At 51.9% G+C, this 14,112-nt stretch overlaps 1 protein-coding gene and 1 long non-coding RNA gene across 6 annotated transcripts in view; both read right to left on the reverse strand.

Annotated features, from left to right (window-relative positions):
• Positions 1–14,112, reverse strand: part of TNIK (TRAF2 and NCK interacting kinase) — a 157,182-nt gene that overhangs the window by 94,003 nt on the left and 49,067 nt on the right. The gene's annotated exons all lie outside the window — the stretch shown is intronic.
• The window catches only part of LOC308199721, a 45,697-nt gene that overhangs the window by 8,405 nt on the left and 23,180 nt on the right, over positions 1–14,112 (reverse strand). Inside the window, exon 1 of the long non-coding RNA XR_013954892.1 lies at positions 1–14,112. This exon is cut by the window's right edge and continues 23,180 nt beyond it. This is a non-coding gene — a long non-coding RNA (uncharacterized lncRNA).

Consider the following 14,112-nt stretch of genomic DNA (forward strand, 5'->3'; position numbering starts at 1 on the left):
CTCCAGCCATGCCGGGTGCTCGCAGCTCTTGACCTTCTGATGCTCCCGGGTCTCGAGGCAGTTTGGCTCCAAACCCACAGAAGAGTTACTCTTCAAGCCCCGCTCTGAACCCACCCCACCTCCTGCCCCGCTTCTTGCAGGACACAAGTTTCTGCTGGCAAAAGCTGTTTCAGAAGCTCCCCAGCACGGGGCGCAGAGACGAGCCCAGATAGAGATGTAGAGGGCTCGGGAGACGACAGGCTCTTGTCCACGGGATCACAGGCAGCATTGCCGTGCAGAGATCAAGGAAAGCTCCTTTCCTCCCAGCCAGCTCCTCTCACCCCTTGCAACCCGAGCTGTAACCAAGACATCCAGTTACTATTCATCTATTCCAGGGGAAGCCGACGACGCAGGGGGCGAGCTGCACCAAAAATGCCTATAGAAATGATAAAGAGCCTTAACGCACGTTTTTCTGCATAAAAGCCATCATAAATGCAACCTGCCCCTCTGCCCCCGGAGCAGAACCTGCCCTGTCACACTGCCTGCTATTCTTCACCCCAGCTGCGGCTCGGCACCACGTGCTGGCCACAGGAATATTACCCGGGGATTTATTTTCATTTCTGATATTTCCATGAGCTGGCAAAGGCAGCTGGGAGACTACAGCAGGCTAACCACAGGCCCCGGCTGCCTCCGCTCGGCTCCGTGAGAAGCAGAGGATGCTCGCAGCTCGCGGGAGGCTGTGAACTTGAACCTCTGGCCACGTCTCTACATCGGGTCCTCCTCCTCCTCCCGTTCTCCACTGGTTCAACCTTGGCCCTCGTGAAAGGCGTTTGTCCCCTCGCATCACAAAATAGCACGCAGGTCCCTTTGAACACAACAGCTCCTCTACAAGGCGCTTATTTTGTGTCACAAAGATGGGTTCATAATGAACAGGAATATACATTTTTAACATGCAAAGCACAGCACCGGCAAATGGGGAGAGAGAGAGACGGATTCCTACCACGTTACAAGTCCTGCCGAGCTGTGCACGAACACAGGCAGACCCGAGTGCCCTCTTAATATCAGACCGTGCACGAGAGAATCGGTGTTTGGGGTACAGTGCGGAGGACCAACGCACCTCTGAAGCTCCCCTGCCGTCCACTCACTCATACAAAACCAGGTCAGCCAGCGGAGGGCACGTACAACACAAATCTGGCAGGTCGCTTTTGCTCCCTCCCAACGCCCGACTTGTCTGCATTCAGATCATCGCCCTTACAGAGGCAGAAACCGGGAGAGAGACTTCTCCGTCAAATGGAGACAACGGCAAAAGGACTAGATTAACACGGCAGCAAACTTGGGGCCACTCTGTGGGTATCCTAACAGTATTCTCACCCGCAGGTGTTTGTGACACTGTGCCACCAACACTGTTCCCAAGAGAACCGGCTTTCAAAGCCCCCCCAGGACAGGCGTAAGGGCTCCTCACCACGTGGCTCGGGACACACCGCTCTGGTCTCTAACCCTCCTCCTCCCTCTCCTGCCCAGCTCTTTGGGGATTAAAAATCGCACAAGCCAATTCTCACAGGAGAAACGCTAAAGTGAGGAGAGAAAGCATTAAGCTGGGGTAAAGCGCACGCGGGACGGACGTCTTCTGGCCCTCCCCTGCAGCCCCTGCCCCTGCCTTCCGGACAGGCAGGCGTGCTGACCCAGGCGTAACTCCGGGTGCCTCCAGCCAGGCCCACCACAATGCCATCGCAAACCCGTCCCGGCTACTTAATTGCAAGGGAATCGTTGTGGCTAATGCTCGCAGCCGCGGTGTGACCGAGGAGCGCGGTCACCGGCAGCGTCGGGAGCACAAGTGACTGCACAGGAGGCGAGTGCAGAAGTAACGGCTCATCAGCGCTGCCTACAAGCTGTGAGCACCGTCACGTCGAACAAAGGAGGCACATGAGCAATTTCAGACAAAAGAACGAGCCCTCATCAAAACTTCTGAAACACAAATCTCTGAATTGGATTAGGTACAGGTGCTGTAAGTCTCTTTTTTTTTTCTTCTTCTTCTCTTTTTTGAGCTTTTCACATTTTGTTTCCCTCCTCCAGATTCCCAAATTCCTGCATTCAGAGATGAGCTGAAGTATTCCCTGAAGGCTGCGGCTCCCGGTATCTTTTGGATCAAGAAGAACCAGAGATTTCAATAACTCGAGCTCCTATCTGTCCTACACGCACCCCCCAAAATTCCTGCTGCAGTGTCTTTCCTGGTCCCTTCAGGATCCCAAAGCACAAACGTGAACAGACCAGAAAGGCACGGGATGCAGCAAACAAATCCCTGAAGACAAATGGCAACAGAGGGGGAACAAAGCGTCTCCGTGCCGACGCAGAGCTGCCTGGAGAGATCAGCCCCTGCTGCTGAGCTCACCTGAATGACGGCCAAGCCAGGCTGCCTCCTGCTGGAAAGGCTGATGGGGAGGTGGCTTTTGTGGTCATGGAAGAGAGGTGTTGGGAGTTAAGAGCTTGCAGCAGCGTTTACAGACTGCGGAAAGCTCCTTACCTGTGCTTGGGATGTGCCATTTGTAGCAGCCTCCTATGTTTCTTAGCTGTTCTGAAATGATGGACCCATCCCTCCCGAAAAGGCTTATGTTGATGATAAATGGGAGCCATCCTCGCAGTCCTGTGTCACATACAGGTGGGGGACAGGGGAAGAGCCTTCTGTAAGTGCTTCTAAAACCTGCCTCGACAAAACATTGGCAAAGCGCAGTGCTGTGCTTTAACGTAAACGTGTCCCAGTTCTGCTACAAACGACATCAGGAAGCAGAAATGAAAAACATCTGATATGACAACAGAAAAGCAGATCTTGGTCTCCCCTGAAACTCTTGGACAGCCCGAAACCACTTCGAGGAAACGTGAAACCATTTCTCCCTCCGAAAGCTTAATGAATAGGTCAAAAACACAGCCATCGTCCTTTCAAACAAGGGAAGCACCACGTTTTCCTGAACAAGTCCATGCAAACCAAGTTAACCAGCGGTTACACTCCTGTTCTGTGCTGAGAGATGAGTGCCTCTTAAAGTGCAAACATTTACTCAGAAACCTACAGGACAACCTTCCTGCAGAAAGCAAACCTGGCCCCGCGTCACCAGCCTGCTGATTTGGAGAACCGCTGTTGAACAAATGAGTGAACAAAGCAGTTCTCCAGGAGGCAGGCCGGGCCCTCCTCCATCGCCAGCAGCCCAGGGGGGCTCCCTGGGACAGGTGGCACCCCAAGACACCCGGGTGGCACCCTGGGACACCCAGCTGGCACCCCGAGATATGCGGCTGGCACAACGGGGCCGGGGCTGCGAGCGCCTCTTCCCCGCTCAGCACGTCGTGAGGCTGGGAGGAAGAAAAACAGAAGCGAAACAAAGACTCACGGAGCAGACGGTAGGAAGAGCAGTCGTTTCTCTCCCTCCTCCCCCAGACCCATTATTTATATAAAGTCCCTAAAAATACAAGTTCGGGCTTCCTGCAGCGTTGCACTGACAGCTGCTTTTCTTCGGCTCTCGAAGCCCCGCGAGCCCCTGCTTCCTCCCATTCCTTGCTGCCTTCCTGCTCCGTCCCCATTTTTTTCTCCTAGTTTCCCCTCTCCTGTTTATTTTCATTCTTTCCATCTTCCTCCCCTTCTTGCGCTCAGCTTTTCCCGTTTCCTCTCCCCTGCAGCTCCCAGCCGGCACCGTGGGCTGGGCTGCGGGGTCCCACGGATGAGATGGACGTGCCCCAAGGACGGGCACGGGGAGCTCTGCGAGGCTGCCCCTGGCCAGAGCACGAAACCCTCACAGAGCAAATTCCTCCTCTCCCCGACCCTGCTTCTCCTGTTGTGGCACTTGGGCACGAAGGAAATGAAAATTAGAACAGCAAAAACCAGCTAAAAGCATGCACAGAAACATGGGACGATTCAGAAAGGCAACAGCACGTCTGATGTAGTGAACGGCAAAGGGACAGACGGCAACTCCAAGGCTGCAAATCATCCTGTCCTGTGAGAGAATAGGTACGCTGCTAAGAAAGGGCCAAAAGGTGGGCTGAGAACATCTTCTGTGTATGCAATAACTTGTGCGGGGCCTGGCCTTGCTGGCACATCAGTGTTAAACAGCTCCCTCCTCTCACCATATACGCAAATGTAGATTCCCATTCTGTCAGGGAACTCACTTGTTACTGCAGTCCTAAGGTGTTCGAACCCTTGTGTTCTGGTTCACTTTTTTATTTTATTTTTTTTTATAGACTGAGCATTGCAGTGGTCTCTTAGCTGGACTGCGACATTCGCATGGTACCAGCCACACAAGGCCTCGATTCTCCTGGCTTTGCTAAACCCCCGAGCCTGACCCAGCGTTTCAGGCTGAAGATTGGTTTCTAGCAAGACTTACAATCTCTTCAGGATTTGGCATTTTGCTAACATACTGAAGAAGCTCTCATTACACCCGTCGACCTACTAACTTGTTTTCTCAGCCCTGTTACGGGACAGAGCCCGCCCAGTCTGCCATCAGACACACTCGTACTAAAAGCTCTCGTAAAGCAGGGAAAATAAATCCAGTGTTTCAGGCAGAAAAAAAATAGCAGTGCCGCTAGTCCGCTTGTGGCCTTTCATGCCGTTAGCTGGCTTCAAAGGCATCACAGAGAATTACGTCCCACCAGCTCCGCGGCGACAGGCAGCCGGGTGGCGAACGAAGCTGGGCTCGGCCATTCTCCAGTTTAGCTCCCAGTTTTTAACCCCGCTGGCCAGTGCCTCCAGTCAGTTACCGCAGCCTGGGTGCTGCCAGGAAAGTAATCCGAGGGAGAGAGTCTAGGTATAAGCAGACGTGATAGAATCTTAATTTATTAGGGGAGTACTCAATCAACCAAGGGACATAAATAAAAAGAAAACCAGGTGTGTTAGTGCTGGTGCTTGTAGAAACGCCCACTTGCCTCCTAAGTGCTGGGGGAGAAAAATATAAGTAATCTCAATAGCACGGTCCCGGTTTGCTCTTCCAAAAAAAGGCAGTGACCAAATAACTGCAACTCGAGAGCTTCTAGAAACAGCTCGTGGGATGGCTCAGGAGCTGAGTTTGTTGGGGGGGAGCCTGGTTCCGATGCAACTACGGCTAAAAATGATGAATCAGCCCTTGGCCAGCCTCAAGGGAAGAACTTTCTGACCCCAATTCTGCTCTCAGGTCAGATTTACAGCAACCATGTCTCATTTTCACCCACGTATGAGGAGAGTCAGGATCACCACGTGTAAAAGTGCACTTTTTGGGGGGTGGCTCAGGACATGGTCAGAGACCCAAATCCAGCAACCTCTGCTCTACTTCACCCTCCTAAGTCCACAAACGTCGCCAACCCAAGACTCTACCATCAGATGTTAGAGGTGAGGGACAAGACAAGAGCATCTGGCTCATAAAAATGCTGCTCCTTCCACATTTGGGGTTTCCAGGATCAGAGCTGGCTTAGCAAAGCAGCCGGCATATTTAATATTCACGCTTTAATGCCTGGATAAAGGTTTGGCCGAGAGTTTAATAGCGCAAAGTGACTAACAAGGAGCAGGGGAACTATTTGGAGATTAACTAACTGATTTAGTGCTATGAAAGGGCAGGTTGTAATTTTAGGATTAGAAATCCATATTTTGGATGTCAAAAACTTGCATAAGGAAAGGGCCAGGAACAGTAGTACAACGCAAGGAACCAGCAGGCAAGTGAAGAATTAGAGCCCTGTGCCAAGAAACTTTAAAAAAAAAAAAATTTGGAAAAAAATAAATCCTGCCAGAAATACCACCTCCTGTGTTCTCCTGCAAGAAAGGGCCCTAAAGGGCAGGCTGACACGCTGCGCACCATCCCGCTGCACCGTCTTCGATACACGCTGGGATTTCGGGGCAGTTCTTCCCTCTGCAGAAAACCCAAACCCCAGCCTTCAGAGAAGCAAACGTGGAGCTCCTCTATATGGCTATCTGTAGACACCCTTCGATATACAGACACACACTTTACATATAAGAGCTGAATCAGCACGGCACATACTACCTTGTTTCCATCATTCCTATTGCAGATGCTGGCTCATCAGGATAACCCCCAGAGGGGTCACGGGGTGAACTTTGCTGAAACTATAGCTATTTAAGCAGAAAAATGGTCCTCTTGCTGTGTGCAGTATCCAGGGCATTCTCTGAAGCTACGTTAAACACAATATTTATCTTACCAGGCTCTCAGTGCTCTGTGTTTTGAGATTTTTTAGCATCCAGTTAGAGAGGATTTTGCAGGCCCATAAAAAGAAAAAAAATCCACAGTGAAGTGGAAATAATTTATGGGCATACTTTGCATTTAATTTGCTTCATTTTTCCTCCTTCCTTCCTCTTTTGATCCAGTTATTCGTCTTACCCCTGCCCAGCCTCACCCCTTCCAGGTTAGGTTACTTCAAATTTGCAAAGTTTGAAACAAACACACTCAGACTGAAAATACACAGTAAAGTCTTCAATGCTGCAGAGGTTAAAAATAGGCTTTAAACCAGCTAATGTCAGCATCAGCATAAAAGAAAGGACACCCTGACAGCTCTAATTATTACATTCTCTTGTTTTGCACTTCTGAAGAGCAGCAATTAAATCTCGGCTTGGGCTTATAAGGAAAAAGTAAGTGCTCTGCACCTGCAAAACTGATTCTATTACATCGGAGGATTTCAGCTCCCCAAAGCACATTATCCAGGGCAGCCTGCAGAACAAAACGCGGTCGGTGGAAGAGCTTGCTGCTACCTCCCTGCTCTAGCAACCGAGTTATTTTGCAGCCAGTTCAGGGGAAAGAACACTAATAATGGAAACATCTCCTCTTGCGCTTTGCTGTATGTATTTATTTAAGAGAAAGCTCACCATTTCTGGACAAAACGCTCACAGACCACGTATGTCTGCAATGCCTGAAACTGCCATATGGCGATAAGAGCATTTCGCTCATAACCGTTTTTATTGCAGCAGCCTCTGGGGACCTGAACTAGGTCACTTTCCCATCAAGGCTCACTACAAACCGTTAAATAAGTGGTGCAAGCAGGGCCCTTTAAGCATCTTTTATAAAAGAGCTATTTTGTTGATTAGAAAGGTAAAAAAAGAGGCAAGCACCACGGTTTATGAAACCTATTTTCTGTGACTCATAAATATTAATTCTTTGATGTTCAATAATCTAATTGAGTTTAGTGTTTGCAGCTGTTCCCTCATCAGCAACGGTAACGAGGGTCTCATTTATTCTGATTACCTGGCTTTGGAAAATCTGCTGGAAGTACCCACCCTGAGACCTCTGCTCTTTGTCACATGTGGCTGGGCTCAGCCAGGAGATCTCTGTGCGCTGGGGCAGGGGAGGGTCTCACCGATCGACCTGGAGGGTGCGGCAGCCTCACTTCCTTGGGAAATTCACCTTCATGCTCAATTCCAGCCTTGTACTGAGCAAAGATGGGTTGAAAAAAAAAAAAAAACACCCCACAAACGTTCCTGTAGATCCACTTCCAGCAACAACAAAAGGTAAAAAGGTAAATCCTGAAGCACTTCACTAAAAAACCCTGGGCAGTGAGGTTGGGGAGCCCAGGCCGGGTGCACCCAGCCCGTGGGGACAGGGGTCAGCCGGGTGGCACCTGTGTGCCCTGGGTTCAAGAGGCACACACTCCAAGCAACCGAGAGCAAAGCCAGGCCTCTCCATGGAAAATAAACTTTTAATCTGCATGAAAGCATATTCGTTTTTTTTCTAATGTAAACCAGTTCTGACCAAGAGCGCTTGACCAGCCTCTGGGTGACTAAGTGGGAATTCAGTTCGCGCAGCAAGGGCAGGCACCATCTGGGGAGCCAGGAGAAGAAAGGCGCAGTGTTTCCATAAAGCCAGTGGAAAAAAAAAATATAGCTGGGAACATTTTTCTGGCAGAAAGCATTCACTCCTGGAAGTGAAACGCTGATAGCCAAGGAGAAAGCCGAGCTCACAGAGCCAGCGCTCCCCTCCCAGGGCCACCTGCAAGTCGTCCTGTGCGGGAGCAGCGCGGGGACACCAGCACCACTGTCCCCACACTGTCCCCGCACCCACCAACACCTTCCCAGCGATCTCGGTGGTGACCCAAGGCCTCAGATCTCGTTACGGAGGTAGATGAATTCCGTCAGTCCTGCCCCGAGGCGCGGGATGCAGCAGAAGGGGAGCGTTCCCCCTTACAGCCCCGCTGCCCCGGCACGCTGGCGCAGAGACTGTCTGAGGCAGGCAGCACTCTGCTGGAAGCATTTTCTACCCTGCTTCAAGTATTTTCCTCATCTATTTCAGGACTGAGGAAAGGACCGAGCATGCCCTAGTGCCCAGGAGGCTCTCTCAGCTCTACGAGCTGTTGTAGCAGGAGACATTCCCTCTCTCCAAACCTGGCTCTTCTTCTGCCCACGCTTCATCATGGCTACAACAAGCACAACTTCCAAGTACTGTGCTTACTATGTACACACAAATATTACATAGGAAAGCTACCTCTATTCCAGGCATTTTAAATTTACTCCTAATTTTACAGGTCTTTAAAACTTTCAATGCCACTTATCAGTCTGGGAAAGAACGAATCATCTCCCACTAAGCTCACTGTGCAGTACAAAAATGCTGCATCCCGACACAGCCCTCGGTTGCTGCCTCATAACGGAGCAAAATGATGTGATAATGCCCTTGTAGGGTACTTCATCACGGCAATAATGTCACACCAGATAACTCTCGGGTGTGCTTCTGGTGTCTGTCTTTACTCCGAGCCGTGAGTTTATCTGCTGGTTGCAAGGGCCGAGCACAGAGCGGCATAGCTGGGGGTGTGCGTCACGCACGGCCCCGCTCCTGGGAAAGCCTCGCATTCCTCACGGCGAGCCAACTATTTGCCATCGCTGCTCCGACCTGCTGCTGGGCTGCAGGGGAGAGTGGACACACTGCGAGCAGAGACACCAGGAGCTGCTTCGGGCACGCCGCCGCGCGCTCGGCCGGCACACCGCTGCAGGGAGCGGTTTAGAGCACTTCGTCCCCCCCCAGACACAAATTCAAGGAATGAGCTGGCCGTGGCTCCTAAAGATGCCCTTTCCATGCTTACACACTGCCCCATCCCAGCCAGAAAAGGAAGTCAGATCAGGTAGGTTTAACTCGTGAAACGGAGTGAAGCCCACACACCAAAACCCAGGAAGGTGAGAGCAGCAGCTCTGCCTGCCCTCGCACCACGATCCCAGCTTTGGGCGCTGCTCTCATCCAGAGATTTGCTGCTGCCCAGCAAAGTGCTAAGCACCCCAATGCAAACACAGCTGGCGTAATTTGGTCCCGAACAATGCGAAGTAGCTCTGACTTGCACATTTTTCTGGGTGTAAAACATCTGCTTTATTTTTTAAGCCTGGTGTTTGCTCAGACAGAGTTCCTCTAATACTCCTGAAATATCTTTCATACCCACTGGCTGTGTTACAAGAGCCTTATGTGCCCTATGCACTTACAATTCCAGGTAGATCGCTTGTGTGTTGAGACAGGGCTGGAAGCTACAGCAAGTCCTGAAGGATGTTCTTTTTTTGGCAGGGCTTAGGAGCCGGCTCAGCACATTCCCATATTCTGCTTCGTCTAAAAATAATAAACCCTGAAACGAGCGGCCCAGATGATCCGTGCTGAGCGCACCCAGCGTACCGCCGCTGCCCGGCTCCTAAGCAGAGGGGACAGACACTGCCCACAGGGCAGACGCCACCCACATGCCCTGGAAACCCCACTTTGGGGTGGTTTGGGCCTGTCTGGGGCCGAGCATCGCCACCTTTGCCTGGTCTCAGTCCCAGGCACGGCAAGGAGGGGGTGAGAAACCTGCAACCCCCCTGCGAGCCACAGCCAGGAACCGTTTTCCTCCATTTTGGGGTCATGCTGGTTGCCAACACGCACGCTGTGGGTGCTGCCAGTTGTGGGTTTGGGCCCCCGCAGCCGAGGCCTGGAGCTGACTGGAAAGAAGCGTTAAAAGAGCACTTTCTCCACTCAGCCGGTGTTACTCACATCTGCTGACAAAACCACAGCGGCCTAACTTCTAGTTTTTCAGTCCCACACAACGGCAGAGGTCAGAAGGGCCTCCATCCGCTCCAACCCCCCGTGGGCCCACCTCAGGGCACGGCCGCCCGGGGGCTGGAGAGGGCCCACGGAGGGAGCAGGGCTCATCCCAAATCCCGACAGACAGAGCTCAGCCCTGCACTGTCAGAGCCAAAAGACCCTTCGAGCCCTGCTCCCTTTTTAGATTTCATTTTGGAGTGAGAATGGTATCTTTGAATGGGGACCGCCAAAAGTCAGGTGTGACAGGATACCGATCCACAGCTCCAACGGCTCCTGCATGCAGCACCGTCACCAAGAGGACATCGTTCCATCATAAGCGTCAGCAGAGACCTGGTTACAGCAATCTCATTTTGAACTCTACAGAGAAGCAATGAGCACCAACAAGGTACTGCTGAAGGCGCAGTGGCCCACAAAGTCCCCCCTGTCAGGAGGGAGGCCCTCCTCCTGGCCTTCACGTTTGGACGCCGTCCCTCAGAAAGCCACCCATGGCACCTCCAGGTCAAACTACAGCTCCCCGAGCCGCCCTGTCTGCCAGAGCACAGCTGTGGGCAGCGAGAGGTGTGCACAGACCGCTGCAGTGAGGAGAGGAGGAACGGCTGGTGGCTTTGCCACCCACCCCGGTGACCCTCCAGCACCTCCGCCAGGTCGCCACCACGCTCTGACAACTGGCTGTAAATTCGGGCTTTCAATAAAAACAAGGGCTATCAAATTTTAACGCTCTGTTATAGAGCGACTGTATCTGAATTCCAGGAGGCATTCTTCAATCTAGGAACCTCATCTGCCCACGACTTTTCAATCTGCAGCTGCAATACAGGTACAGCCTGGCCTCTCTGCTACCACAAGCAGCAAGGAAGGGATTGCTCTCTCCTTCAGGGGGATGTAAGAGCAGCTATCCCACTTGTGGTCCCTTCTGTCCGTCTGCTTCTTACAAATCGAAGCCTTTGATCGCCTTCCGCCCGCTGCCGGCAAGGAGCCCACCACAGCACCACGCTAAGGCAGGGGCACCACCGCGTGTGGCAGCGCTGCTGACATCCCCACGGCTGCAGCAGGGAAGGGAAAAAAGCAGAGCAGAGCCTGCCCGAGCCCCTTCTCCACCGAACCACCGCCTCCCTGCAGCGGGGCGGCCGGGATGCACACCCAGCCACCCGTACAGAAGTCGCCCTGTGAGGACGCAGCCACGTCCCGGGTGCTCGGCCAGACAAACAGCATCTTTCAGAGCTGTGCTGAAAAAGGACTCTGTGTCTCCCGCAGAAAGCAGCCCGCGGTGCCGCAGGTATGAATGGCACGGGGTCGGGGCTGGTGACACGCGTGTGCCAGAAACCGCCCAGCTGGGAGCCCCGCTCTGAATTAGCTCCTTTCTGCGGCCTCAGGCGGCCCGTTAACCTCATTACCTCAAATTCCCCATCTGTGACCGGGGATAACAACGCTCGCTGAGCTGCCTCAGAAGGGGAGGGGGCTTGTGAAGATTATTTAAGATCTGCTGGTTAATTAGCAGGTGAAGCATTGAGCAACACAGCCACGGTATGTCGGGGCTGGGAAGCAAAGCGCTGAGCTGGATGGGGTGATGGTTCCTGTGAAGGATGGAGCTCTGGTGCTAGGAACTGCTCCCAGTCCCCCTGGGTGCCTGGGAACAGCTCTGGCCCCACTGCCTGCATCCCCTGAGGATGTGCCCAAAGCTCCGTGCTGCCCACGGGGCAGCTCCCTAGGGGCACGAGAGGATGGGCTGGAGACCGTGGGTTTGGCACCGATGGTTCCAGAGATGGAGTGAAGTGAGCAACGTGCGGTGTTCATGGTGTTACAGAGAGCCAAGGGCGGCACGGAAAGGCCAGCAGATCATACTGAAAATATGTGCACCGCAGGAACATTCAGCTCTTGAGTCCTAGTCCTGGGCTTTAACCACATCGATCTGCACCTTTTCAAGCTACAGCCCGCTGGGCGTTATCTGACTAATCCCTGCAGCAAGGAAACCCCAAAAGCTCAGTTTTCCACAAACAAAGGCTTCTCAAGACTACAGTTCAATTGCTTAAACGGCAAAAAGAAGTCACAAGGACTCACTACTGAAAGCCCTTTCAGAAAGATGCCCAGTTCGTTACCAAACCACCGCAGCCCAGTCATCCTAAATGCATCAGCATGGCACGAACTGAATCAGCTCAGGAAATGCCAGGAGCTCCTCTGTCACCAGCCACAAAGGCAAGGCCAGATTTTGCTCCAGACAGAAGAAAAACATTGGATAATGTGACATGGACCAGACCAGTCACTGGCCATGAGGTAGAAGAAAAATCAAGACAACCTGCCAGATTTGTTCATATCACTGAAACAGAAGCGGAGATGTTGTTCTTTAACGCGCCGCTGTGCAGAAATGTCCCACTTCCCTCCTCACCACTGCTTCACAGAGCGCACACAGAGTGCTCCTCCACAAGTAAATTATTTAGGATCTCACCTCAGCAAGTTACTTACACTTATTTGCGGGGAGCAACGCAGCTCACCCTGGGACTTAAACTAACAGCAAGGAAATGGTGCCTCGCCGACTCCAGCTCCAGCAGACGAGCAGAGGAAGGGCACAGCACACCGCGAAACCAGCACTGACACCGCAGGACGCAGCGTACTCTTGGCATGGCTACTTTCATTTAGGGGAAGGTAAATAAATCAGTAAATAAATAAAAAACAGAAACTATACCTTACAGGTATAGGAAAGGGAAGTAAGAAATGTAGCTACTACTTGAGACAAAAGTTGGATATTTGCTTATTTTGGTGTTCTCCTCAAACCACTACTGTTTTTCTTGCATGCCAACTGCAGAGTAGCTTAAGAGCGGCCTCTAAGAGAGGTAATGAGAGAGAAAAGCACAGGGTCAAAGCACAGCATCTGCTTGCCTGACTGCGCTCTTTTTAAAACTCCAGACCCACAGATAAGACCCTGGCAGAGCCCCCAGCAGCATTGACGGAGGCCCGCGTATCCCTGAAACGTTTATCAAGATGGTTTCAAGTCTCAGGCATGCGAACCCTGCACGGAAAAGCCCGTGCTAGGAGCTGGCAGCCCCAGCAGGCAGCACACACAACCTGATACCCTGACCCCGACTCGGTCTGCCTTGTAAGTGAATCAAAGGGGTGCTGTAATTAATAAGACTACAATGCAATCAGATCAACCCGAGCCTCCTGCGAAACAGAACTTTCACCTCTCCAGACTGCAGGCAAGTCTCTCCATTGCAACCTAACTCACTCAGGGCTATAAAGCACTGAGACGGGGGGAAAAAAATGTGAGAGCTGTCGGTAATTTCAGATCTTCAGCCATCAAAATGAGGCTGTAATTCTTTTCAAGAAATGCTTTCTCAAGAACCCATCTGAGAATTAAAAATAGCTGCCAAGTTCACCTAGCTCCATCCCTTTATCCTTTTATCTTCCTCAGCACTAAATCCAGGCGCGGAGTCCGGCTCTGCAAGCGGTCGCTGAAGCTGCCCTCAATCCTCCCAGGCCAGGCAGGGCTGCTGCAGGGGCACGGCTTGTCCTGGGTGCCTCGGCTGAGCGGCCCGCAGGGACTCGCCGCTGCGCTGCTCTCCCCGGGAGGGCCATCTGCAGGAGTGGCTTACTTGAAAGAGGAAGTTCTCTGCAATCCTTTCCAATTTTATGTCTGTCTCAAAGGTGTATATGTTAAAGAGTTCAAGATTAGATGCATTTTGAGTCCAGAAATATCCATTTTTTCCTTTAAAATAATAATAATTTTAAAAAGGAATCCACTGTTAAAGCCAAAGAACCCTTTGTGTGTGTGCTTTGTTCTCCACCATCGCTGGAGCCTGGTGGCCAACAAACCCATGCTGAAGAGCGCATTTTTAAAACCTGCACTTTGCGAGGTTTTGGCAGCATTTCCCTTTTCATCCAGACCTTACCACAATTATTTTTCTGTTTCTGCTCAAGACCAGCTTATCACAACAGTTTCTATCAGGAGCTAACCCTAAAGACAATTTTTGGAAGTCAAGCGATGCCATGGGCAAACTGCTGCCTCCTGAGAGAAAGAATCCTCCCAGAGCTCCGCAAAGCTCACAGTTCGAGCACTAGCTGCATGAATAGGAGTGATACAAAATAAAAAGAATCCCTATGAGGCTGCATGTTCAGATGGTAGCCACCCAGCACCAGAAGCCCTTCT

The sequence above is a fragment of the Anser brachyrhynchus genome (genome assembly GCF_964034855.1).
Source record: "Anser brachyrhynchus genome assembly, chromosome: 9".
Taxonomy (NCBI): Eukaryota; Metazoa; Chordata; class Aves; order Anseriformes; family Anatidae; genus Anser; species Anser brachyrhynchus.